Source organism: Dendrobium catenatum, unplaced genomic scaffold, assembly GCF_001605985.2.
Source record: "Dendrobium catenatum unplaced genomic scaffold, ASM160598v2 original_scaffold_109250, whole genome shotgun sequence".
In the NCBI taxonomy this organism is placed as follows: domain Eukaryota; kingdom Viridiplantae; phylum Streptophyta; class Magnoliopsida; order Asparagales; family Orchidaceae; genus Dendrobium; species Dendrobium catenatum.
The window spans coordinates 281,498-293,750 of NW_021427685.1; positions in this window are offsets into that span (position 1 = coordinate 281,498).

A 12,253-nucleotide genomic window follows, 5' to 3' on the forward strand; every position below is an offset into this window, starting at 1 on the left:
ACAAAAATAAATGCAAGGAGTTAAATGTGCTGAAGGAACAATCGAAGAAAGAAGTTCTGGAGCTTCAAATGGAGGAAGATACCAATTCGGGTCTCTCCCAGGAAAAGTTGAATTTGCTTAGAGGTAAAGTACATGAGCTTAATGTGACTTTGGGGAGACTTTCTACATGGTGGAATCAAAGAGCAAAGACTAGATGACATGAGGAAGGAGACACTAATTCCAATTTTTTTTCACAATTATGCTTCTGCCAACAAGAATGGTAACCTCATTAGACAGATTAAAGATGAAAATAATAATGTTCTAGAGGACTCGAATCAAATTGAAGCTGTTTTCCATGATTTCTTTGTGAAAAAATGGAAATCCAGAGAGATTATTCTGACGGGCTAGCCAAGCATTTCAAAAAATAGAGGATTACAAATGCTGAAGCAGAGTTGATGAATGCAGAATTCACCAAGGATGAACTCACGAAGGCTATTTTTCAACAAGGTAATAGCAAATCCCCTGGTATGGATGGCATTACTGCATCATTCTTTAAATTATATTGGCAAATAGTTGAGGATGACACTTGGAATGCGGTTGATAGTTGTTTTTAAAAAACAGTAAAATGCATGCTGAATGGAAAGACACATTGATTGTTCTTATTCCTAAGATAAGAAATCCTTTAATTCCTGCAAATTATAGGCCTATAAGCTTATGTCAAACAACGTATAAGCTTGTGGAAACTATGATCATGAATAGACTAAAGTGTTGTATAAACAGAATTATCTCAGAAGAACAGGTAGCCTTCATTCTGGGTAGATCAATGTTGGATCACTGCCTTCTCGCTCATGAGATTTTTAACAAGTTTAGAATTTCTAAGAAAAAAAAGGGAATGATGGCGGTGAAGCTTGATATGGAACAAGCTTATGATAGCTTAAGTTGGGAATCATTGAAACAAATTCTAAACATGTTTGGCTTCCCTAGAAAGATCTCGTCACTTATTATGGAATGTGTTAGTGATGTTAGATTTTCATTCCTTCTTAATGGAAAGACTTTGAAGTGGATCAATGCTCAAAATGGATTCCATCAAGGATGTCCTCTCTCCCCGTATATGTTTATCATGTGTTCTCAGTTACTGTCAAATGCAATGGAGAAAAGGGGAAGTGATTTAGGAATTCAAATATCACCAAGAACGTCTAAGATATCTACATGTTGTATGCTGATGACGTTTTGATCTTTGCTCAAGCAACAATGAAGATGGCTAAAACTCTCCAATCAATTATTATGGGCTTCTGTTCTTGGACAGGTCTAAATGTTAACATTTCGAAATCTCAACTTTTGTTTAGCACTGCCACTTGCCGCTCAAATAGAAATCGGGTCAAAGAAATTTTGTGATACAAGGAAACAAAGGAATTCCAATACCTTGGAGTTAGAATCACGTTGAAAAGACTATTAAAGGCTGATTTTCAAGATGTCCTGGATAAGGTTTTACACAAGCTTAACTCATGGGGGAGCAAGAACTTATCCCTGGCTGGTAAGATTACGCTGGCCAAGACATCTTTATTAGCTGTTCCAAGCTTTTTATCAGCTCATATGATGGTTCCAAAGAAGGTTTTGTATGAAGTGGACAAATGTTGCAGAGAGTTTGTGTGGCATAAAAGTAATGGAAAAAAGGGACTGCACTATGTGTCTTGGTATGAGCTCTGTAAACCGAGGGATGCTGGCGGGTTAAATTTCCATTCAGCAATTATAAGAGCTGGTCCACTTAAGGCAAGATTGGCTTGGCGATTATTAAATAATATGGAGTCTACTTTACACAAAGTTATGCTTACAAGATACATGAATACTATGTTTGATATGGGTGTCAAACAAGGAGCGTCTACTGCTTGGAAAATATTAAAAGGAGGGGAATTTTTGAAACCTTTGCTGGAATGGAGAGTGGAAAATGGGAGGAAGATCAATATTCTCAATGATGTTTGGATACTTGATAAAAGCTTTGGGTCATGGCCTACATTTGTTGATAGCATGAAGTTGGAAGATTTTATGCTTGACCAACTCATGTCCCAAAACGGTGACTGGAACATTGAGAGGCTGCAGAAGGTGTTCAATGAGGACCTCATATCAATTATTTTGCATATCCCTATTAATCATAATGCTGATGCATATTACATGGAGGCAATCAAATAGTTTTCAGAGAAAACTATTACAGCTATGTCTTATGAAAATGTTATTTATGGTGATAGGGGAGAGGGAGACTTTGGATTTTCTATGTGGCTCAAAAAAGCTAAACTTCAACCCCGTGTTAAGTTATTTTGGTGAAGGTTGAGTAAGTTTGCAATACGAACTAATGAGTTTCTCAATTACAGGAAGCTTACCAATCATGTTCTATGTGTATGGGGCTGCCAGCAAGTGGAGGACATTGATTCCAATTTTCTACTCACTGGAGGGATGTCTGACGGAGCTGAGAAGACAATCAACAATCTGCTCTAGTATAGTCAGTGTGTATTGCTCTTCGGTTCATGAATGCTGGAAGGAATGGAACAGGAAAGTCCATGGCAAGCAAACTCTTGGAAGCTCTATGATTGCAGCTAATATATTGTCTATAGCAATGAAAAAAGCCAATCCAATGCTAGATAGCTGGGGTGCTAATATCCTTAGGGAGTCTCAATTGAATTGGCACCCTCCACCTCTAGATTGGATCAAGGTAAACATTGATGCATCCTTTTTGAAGATTAATAATGCGGGAATTGGTGGAGTCTTTCGAGATTTCAAGGGAAGGTTATTGCTTGCGTTCGGGGAGAGAAGAGTCCATTGGGACGTGGCACAGCTAGAAATGGAGGCTATCTTGATGAATTGAAAATACATACCAAGGTGGATGTTAGAGAGCAATGGTATTATAATTGAAGGTGACAACTACAACATCATAGAATACATTAAAAATTCTTTGAATAAAATGCTTGGAGAGCTAACAATTGGAAGGACAAGGATTTCATTTTCCTAACCGACTTCAACAAGGTAATCTTTCATCATAGAAGCTGTAACAAGGTAGCAGATTGTTGTGCTACTTTGGCTATTGAGAATAATTTCTTTTTTGATAATTCTTCTTTAGATAGCATCCCTTCTTCATTATCTAGGTTATTGAAGAAGGAATGTGAACCTTACATTTAGTCTGTAACTAGTTTTTTTACCTTTGCTCTTTTAATGCAATTTGCAATTCTATATATATATATATATATATAAGATATGAATATAAAAATAGAATGTGAAGAAATAAGTAGAGTAAGTATAAGTGAAAAGAAGAATAAATTTAGCCATTTCAAGATATGATTATTTATACCTATTAGCAGTAATATGGAGTGTCTTCAATGTGGAAAAATAGATCTTTCATAGTGTTACTTGCTTACAGTTCAATGTTTCCAAAATGGATAACATGGACACAATATAATAGACTATTCTTAAGGAGGATTAAGAGGATAATTTGAATCTAGAATGGGATAGTTAAGTTAAGCTTAATGATAGAGGACTAGAGGAACTAGAATATTTAGTGAAGGTTCTATAAGTAGGATTGATTAAAGAAATCTTAGTGGAGTTAGTGAGATATCACTCCTTTTGTGATGATAACACCAATATTCTAAGGGTCTCTAGTTTAGGTCAGTAAAAGTTACAAACGTTCCTATGAGGACCACTAGTAGAATTCTTTTTCTTGATTAATTTTGTAAAATGTATTTAATTTTATTGATTGAGCATTTAAATACATAAAATCTCGTATAACTAATTAATTTGTATAAGTGTGAATGATTTGATATAATATATGATTTGATTGAATGATATGATTGATGTGATTAATGATCAATAAATTATCCTATCTCTTTATGGTATGTTATGAGAAATATTGAGGATTATATTTTTCTGAGGTGTGTAGATCATAAGAACTCCCATTTGCAGTAGATTAATAACCTATTAGTAATTTAGATTAAAAATCTTGCATGCATAAACAGGTTATTGAGATCATTATAGTTTTGTGCTAGAGAATACACTTCCCTCTCTATTATGTTCGTTATGGAAATTTTACAATAGTACCTCACGTTGGGCACTACGATGCCATCAACTTAAGTTTGAAGTGTTTGGGCTTATCACTGTGGTACTGTGATCTTGACTACAATGTTGCTAAAAAACTATTTTTTTTATTTATAAATCAATTATTCTTTTACAACTCTAAGCCAATTCCGTCACCCTCTCATTCACTTCTCTTAGGCCATGTAAGGTAGTAGAGAAGGGAGATATAGGACGATAAATGAGTGACAAATCAAGGATTTGGATGGTATTTTTAGCACTCCAATTACAATAGTTACTTTGAACATGGTAGGTAACTCGAATACTACTTCTATTTTTTACTTTTTTAGTTTTTCAGTTCTCTCTAGTTCTTTAATGAGATTAAAATATCTTTTCTCCCAAGTTAGTAAACTTACACTATGTAGCATAATCATATCAACATTAAAGCAATTAAATGTTGAATGAATGCATTTTGATCAAGGAAATCACTACAAGCCATCCGATGTAGTGTTCATAATTTCTCCATGTTTATAAGGCATAGCACTCTAAGAAAATATTTAAATTACTCCACCCTCTTCTACATTAAGAGGACCTTTAAAGAAAGATTCAAGAGAGTTAAAGGCTTAAAGAATTCCATAGCTCTACATGAACACCAATGCTATTAAATCATTACTAGATCCTTGTCGTTAGACCTTTACCTCACAATTACCACCATCAAAACTTTACTACCTGATATCCACCATTAAACCTTCATCACTTGATAACCACCATCAAACCTTTGTTGGTTGATTTCCATTGTTAGACCTTCTTAGCTTGACCGCCATTATCAGTCCACTATGATTGCCATTATGAAATCTTTATAGCATGACAACATGCATTGAGCCTTTGCTACCTAATTGTTACCATTAGGCCCTCATTTGAACACCATTATTGAATCATCGCCCAATTACCATAACCAAATCAACTCCATAAAATCACCAATGTCCATAGTTAAGCTGTTACTACCTAATGGCAACCATTTAACCACCACCTCATCATCACTATTAGATATTCATTAGTAGATCATCACTATCAAACCACCACCGATCATTGTCGTTCAATATTTTCCAATAGATCATCATTAGATGATTGTTATTTGAAACCAACCCTGAAGTATTACTACTTGACCAACTTCATCAGTTAATTTCCATTAATCCATAATGATCAAGCTTATTTAACCACATATTTTCTCTAGTATATTTTCTATCATTTATTCATACTATTATAATTTTGATTTCTCTAAGATAGGGAATATGTAAAGGATTATAAATAACACTAGCATGGTGAAATTACTTTAGGTTTATTGAGCCTTTATATTTTTCTCCCCTTCTAGGTTTTTATCATTAATACTTTATTATAACCTATGCTCTTTTTATTTTTTTATTTGGGTTTTGGATATTCTTACAAAGTTAGGATTTAAAACTCTCTTATTCTATTGCTACAAAGTTCTTAGGTAACATTATAAGAACTTCCCCCACTAGTGGGCACTATACTTTCATGTATGCATGCTATATTTTTCTTTTGTTTATAAGCATAATTGGCCTTATACAATAAATAAAGTCTTTTTGAATTAGACACCTTATATGTGTTGAACATAATCATGAAGAATTATGATTTCATATTTTTTTTGTCTAGGATGTCACATTATACTATAACTTATGGTGGAAGGTGTTGAAAGAAATCCATCATAGCATTATTTAATGAGATTAATTAATAAAAAGGTTATCCTTTAAGTATGTTTGACCTATCAAAGGTTATTAATAATAGTGTTGCTTAATATTTTTAACCTGTGTAAAGGAGATCAATAGAAATTTGCTAATGATGTTTGACCTATAAGAGGTTATTTATCAAATCATTGCTCGATAATGTTAATCTGTGTAGAAGAGATTGATTGAAATCCACCAAGGATGATTGAATTATTTGATATTATATATTAAAACATTTCTTGAAGATGTTAACTCATATGGAAGAGGTCAAGAAAATTTTCAAAGGATAAGATGTTTGAGCTATCCTGTAATGACCTAGGATTTAAGAGCAGGCATGCTTATGCTAAGCTGAGATGAACATGATAAGAATTTTTATTCTATTACTAATTTCTTAAATTTTTTATATGGAAAACTACTTTTCTCTTTCCTTCCAATTTGTATGCCCTTATGGGTTAAACTGAGGACTAAAAAACCATGTCTTATATTTTTTTTCTTGGGAGCATCATGGTGCTTTGATGATGATAATGAGGCACTAAGCACTTTATCTAGGCGATTGAATTAGGGGTAGCACAATAGTTATATAGTCTCCATCTAAGAGTACTATAATATTATAGAAGGTTGATGCTACAATACTATTGAAACTACCTTATCTTTATATAAATATAAAAAATCACTAACTCAAAAATAGTGTGGGGGGAGAGAGGGGGAGATAGGGGGAGAGAGAGAGAGAGAGAGAGAGAGAGAGAGAGAGAGAGAGATGAGAAGAAGTTGGGATTCAATTGTTTTTAAGCCATTTTCATCCATCTATCATGTTTAAATAATTATTCAACTGAGGGAGGTGACATTTCCTCTATTTTAGATTTCAATTTTGATATAGGATTTTATTCTATTTTTAAAAGTCTGATAAACTTTTAATTTGCATAACATTTTATAAATTATAGAATAAAATATTTTAAGTATGCAAATAGAAAAGATTACACAATTTCACGTGTTGGTCTAATTTCAATAGTTTTCTAATGTTTTGTATGAGTATATTTACATCAATGTAAGTTACTCTATTATGAAAAATTCTTTAAAATTGTGTTATCGACATTCTTTATGAATAATTTTCCAAACTATTACTACTGATTATTGCTAACTTCATTTTCAGCTGGGTCATTCAAACCTTAAATATTCAAACACAACATCTAATCTTTGATCTAATGACTAGTATAGATGACTTAGACCAAGCCACAAAACCATAAGATCCTTAAATTAAAGCCAAATAACCTTGAACTAGTTAAAAACTCTGATCTGTATTTAACCTCTCCAGTGTGCTGCCCCCCTTGACATCAGACCCTGTATGAATATCGACATAACACTCCGTTTATTTTCTGACACCAAAGGAATATTTAGAAAACTCAAGTTAAGGATATGCTAAATGTGTGATCGATGAGCCTTTTATACCATTTCCTACTTTTAAACTTACTAATGGATGAGATATTTTATTATTTCATTCTCCTAAAAAAATTCTCAATATTGTTGACCTCATATTTCTAGGAAAATCTAGGAGCATAAAGTTCAATCCAAGTTGATATGGTGGCTCACGAATAAGTTTACAATAAAGTTCCAACTGAAGAATCCAAAGAAGTGTTAGTTAATCAAGCTTTGAAAGTCTTGAAAATTGATAATAAAAGTAAAAGTAAAGATATATATGATAAAATAGTAATTTCCACTGATGGTGAACCTAAATCCCTTATGCCACTTATCATGTATAACTTTTTTTTTATCTCAGCATGGATAAGAAACTAATGAAAAAGAATTTCACATAAATTTACTAGTTTCTATTGAAGATGATGCAGTTAAAAATTAAAATAATAATGAAAATAGTTCTTAAGAAATAAAAATGAATTAAAATAATCTTTTTTCTACTTCTTTGACTATGAAACTCATATTCTTGATGTTCAAGGTAATCCAAACAATATCGAAATAGAGATGTCTGATTTAGATAGTTTAAAAAATTAAAATTTAAAAGTTATCCAGCAATCAAGAAGTCTACTATCCTATTATTTCTCCTTTTGATGAGATAATTTAAGTGAATTTTCATAGTGGTAAAGTTCTGCCTCTACTAGTATTTGACTTAGTAAGGATTCAATGAAAAACATGAGAGGGCTTTGTGTTTAGTAACTCTTTTTTTGGCAATTGAAACCTAAAAAATCAAAGCTAAATTCATGATAATAATATTTTAATCTTCTTTCTACATTGTTCTAGGTGGACCTTGGCTCCACAAATATAGAATATTGCCTTCAATCCTTCATCATTGTATTTAATACTCTCAAAAGAGAGTTAAAAACTATATTAAAGGGGATTTGAAACCATTTTAAATTCATAAAGTTGATATTTATGAAGATGCTTCATATTATCTACATAAAATTAAACAATCTTCTCCATAAATTTTAAACTTACTATAGTAATAGAAAAAGAAAAAAAAAAGGTAAGAAGTAGAAAACAAAAAAAAAAAAGAAAAATATCCTAATCTTGAACATGATGTTTGTTGATGTCTTTCTCATCCTTTACAAAGATGTGCTGTATTGGCTCAACATTTTAGAGGAAGATGTAAAATATGGGAAATTAATATAATAAAAGAAAATGAAGAAGAGCATATATAAATATAGGTGGATGTAATACATATTGATAGAGAATCTTTAGTAGAGGATGGATCTTATATATTTGATTAAATCCAATAAGCTATTGAATATATGAATTATATTAAATAACAAAAGAAACAAAAACAACAACAACAACAACAGTTCTTTATCCCTCTATGAGGGGATAACTACATGATTCCGTTTTTTCCATTAAGTCTTGTTAAGAGTCAAATTCTCATCTAAATCTAACAAAGAAAATTCATTTCTAATATTTTCTAACCAAGTCTTTTTAGGTCTAACTTTACCTATCCTAACATATGTCAAATCTAATTCATCTACTTTCTTAGTCGAGTCATTGAAAGGCTATCATTTTATGTGAAGAAACCATCTAAGGAGACACTCTCTAATCCTAACCTTTATTGGAGGTACTCTAACCTTTTCACATATATGATCATTTCGTATCTTGTCTGTATGAGTAAAGCCACTCATTCACCCTAAACCCTAATGATATAATATCATCCTAGACGATATGAATAAAAATCTTCTAATTGTTCTAAGTCGTCCGGGCTGATTGAGCTTAATTTGCACTGATCTTCCAGAATGATATTCCTATCATCCTATATGATAAAGTTGGTTCTTAAAAATCTATTCAAAGGACTCGTATTTTCTCAAGTCCAAGCATCCTTTGCTGCTGTCTTGACCTGGGAGAGCCTAGAGGAGAGGGAGACAAAGGGAGAGAGAGGCAGGAACTTGTAAGGGGGAGCTTGTGAGGGGTTTCACTCCAAGAAAGGTTCCAAGTCGTCTTCTCCAATCATCGTTCCTTATTCTTGGAGGCACGAGGGAGGTCTTCTTCAGCAATTGTTCTAGGTTCTTTGCCTTCTTCAGGAGGAAGCAAAAGGAGTTGGTTCTCTATCGTACCGGGGTTGGTGAAATGGAGTATTTTGGTAAGGGCTTCTCTGCCTAGTTGTGTAAGCTAAAGGAGAGACACAAGTTAGTGCAATACTCAGAGGGTGCCTCCGAGGAGTGGACGTAGGTCAAGGTTTGATTGAACCACTATAAATCTGGTGTGTTCTTTCTTTATTTTTTTCTTTCTCATTTAATTTCTTCACTCTGATTTTATTATGGTGAATTGTGTTCTTATTTTAGAATCATGATTTGTTTGAAAAGTTTTTAAAATACTAATTCACCCCCTTTTGGTTAGCCTCGGGACTAGTTCATAAGGGCTTAACATCCCTAATAAACTTTTAAGTGGTATTAGGGCGGGATTCATAAAAACAAGGTTTTGAAAGCTTTTGAATTTTGATCCATTGCAAATTTTGGTAATCATAATACTGCAGAAGGGTATTCCATTATTTGACAAACTTTGTTTGATAATATTCAATTTGATTTTTGAAAAACTCGTATGTCTATATTTTTGCAATCGATTGACTACCACATATGGATGCTCGTTAAGGATGGTTATACACCTCCGACTAGTAAACTTAATGGTGTTAATGTTCCACTTCCTTTTTTTGAATAGATTCTTGATGATAGGGATTTAGCACAAGTTAATGCAAAATATTTGAACTTTTTTTTTGTGCTTTAAAATTTGAAGACTACATGCGTGTTTCAACTTGCACAACTGGTAAAGAGATTTGGAATAAATTATGTATTACTTATAAAGGAACTAAAGAAGTCAAGAAATCTCGATTAAATATTTTGTTGTATGATTATGAACTTTTTTATATGATACCATCTAAAAAAATTTCTAAAATGTATACAAGGTTTACTCAAATTGTTACATCTTTTCATGCCTTAGGAAGAGAACTCACTAACTATAAAAAAATGAACAAAATTTTAAGATGTTTTCCTTCCTCTTTTGATGCTAAAATTATTGCAATTTCTGAATCTAAAGATTTAAATACCTATTTAACAGTTAACATACTTGGTTCACTCATTGCTTACGAGCAAGGGGTGAACCAAAGAAATCTTGATATAGGTAAAAAGAAGAAGGAGAAAATGGTGCCACTTAAGGTGAACAACTCAAACACTGACTCTTTCGGGTCTTAAAGCGATGATGCTGCCTCAATCATAAGGAAATTTAAGAGCTTTCTAAGGAAGAAGCACAAGAATCATCAAAAGTGGAATAAAGATGAGAACAACAAAAATTTTAAAAATTCTAATGAGACAATTTGTTTTGAATGCAGGAAGCCTGGACTTGTTAAAGTTGATTGTTCTATGCTTAAGGCTCACCCAAGCAAGGAGAAGGGTGAGGAGAAATCAAACTTCAAAAAGGATAAGAACAAAAAGAGGTTCCAAAAGGCATTGTAGGCGGTCTCTACATCAGACTCCTCTGAGACGGAAGCTGAAGAAGAGACAACAAACTTGTGCTTAATGGCTGATGATTATCATGATCAAAGTGATCAAGAAGAGGTATGTGAACTAACCTATGATCAATTATTTAAAGCATCTGAACAAATTCATGCATAATATAGGAAACATAAGAAAACACATGCTAACTTAAAATTGGAATTTTTAAAATTACAAAAAGGGCATGAAAATCTTCTTAAAGATCATTCCCAAATTGATAGCAATCACATGTCTTTACTTGATGAGTTTGATGCATTAAACAAAAAGCATAATGAGTTATCTGATGTATATGATTCCTTAAAGTCATCCCATATTGAGTTAGAAAAAGAATTAGCAAGTTTCAAAGCTTTTAAAAATAAACCATTGCATGCATTTCAAAACTTTAAACGAGGCACTAGTACCTGAATAGATTAAGAAATCCTTTTTCTTGTGTTAGATGTTTTTCATGTGGCATGCTAGGACACATTTCACACACTTGCACTGTTCAACATAGCATACATTGGGTGTGGAAACCAAAATTTCATGATTCATAGCATAACACACATGCATTGCTTACTATTTTTCATAAGAATGGACCCAAACTTGTTTGGGTTCCTAAATATAACATTTGATGATTTTGTAAGCTTTCTCTCACAAAAGGCCTCGTGAGAGCATCTGGTACTTGGATAGCGGATGCTCACAACACATGAATGGAGATGCTAATCAATTTGTTTTGCTGGAGGTCAGGGCTGGAGGCAAGGTGACTCTTGGAGATAACACCACCAAGAAAGTAGTGGGTGCAGGTATAATTGGAAACTCCAAGAACCTTTTGATTGAAAATGTTTTGCTTATAGATTGACTAAAAGACAACTTGCTCAGCATCAGTCAGCTATGTGATAAAGGGTTCATCATAAAATTCTTGGAAAATACTTACATCATAAGCTTAAATAATAACACTATTTTACAGGAGAAGTGGATCAATAATGTTTACATACTTGATTTAAATAATATTGAATGTGCTACTTCATTTTGCTTAAAAATTGTTACTGATGATTCTTGGTTGTGGCACAGGAGATTATGTCATGCTAGTATTACAATCCTTAGGAAAGTGACCCAAAAAGACCTAGTTAGAGGTGTCCCCAAGCTTAAGTTTTCAAAAGACTACCTTTGTGATGCCTGCCAATTAGGAAAGCAAGTCCACTCCAATTTTCACTCTATTAAGGACATTAGCACCTCTAGACCCTTAGAAGTCCTTCACATGAATTTGTTTGGACCAATTAGCAATGTCAGCTTAGGAGATAAAGTCTATGGTTTTATGATTGTCGATGATTACTCAAGGTTTACTTGGATTAGATTTTTGTCCCATAAGAATGAGTTTTTTGATGAGTTTAGAGCCTTTTTCACTTGGATTCAGAGAAAGTTTGGTTATGAGATCTTGACCATCTACAGTGACCATGGGGGAGAGTTTGTAAATGAGAGATTAAGAGACTTTTGTGAGGATAAGGGGATTAGCCACAGCTT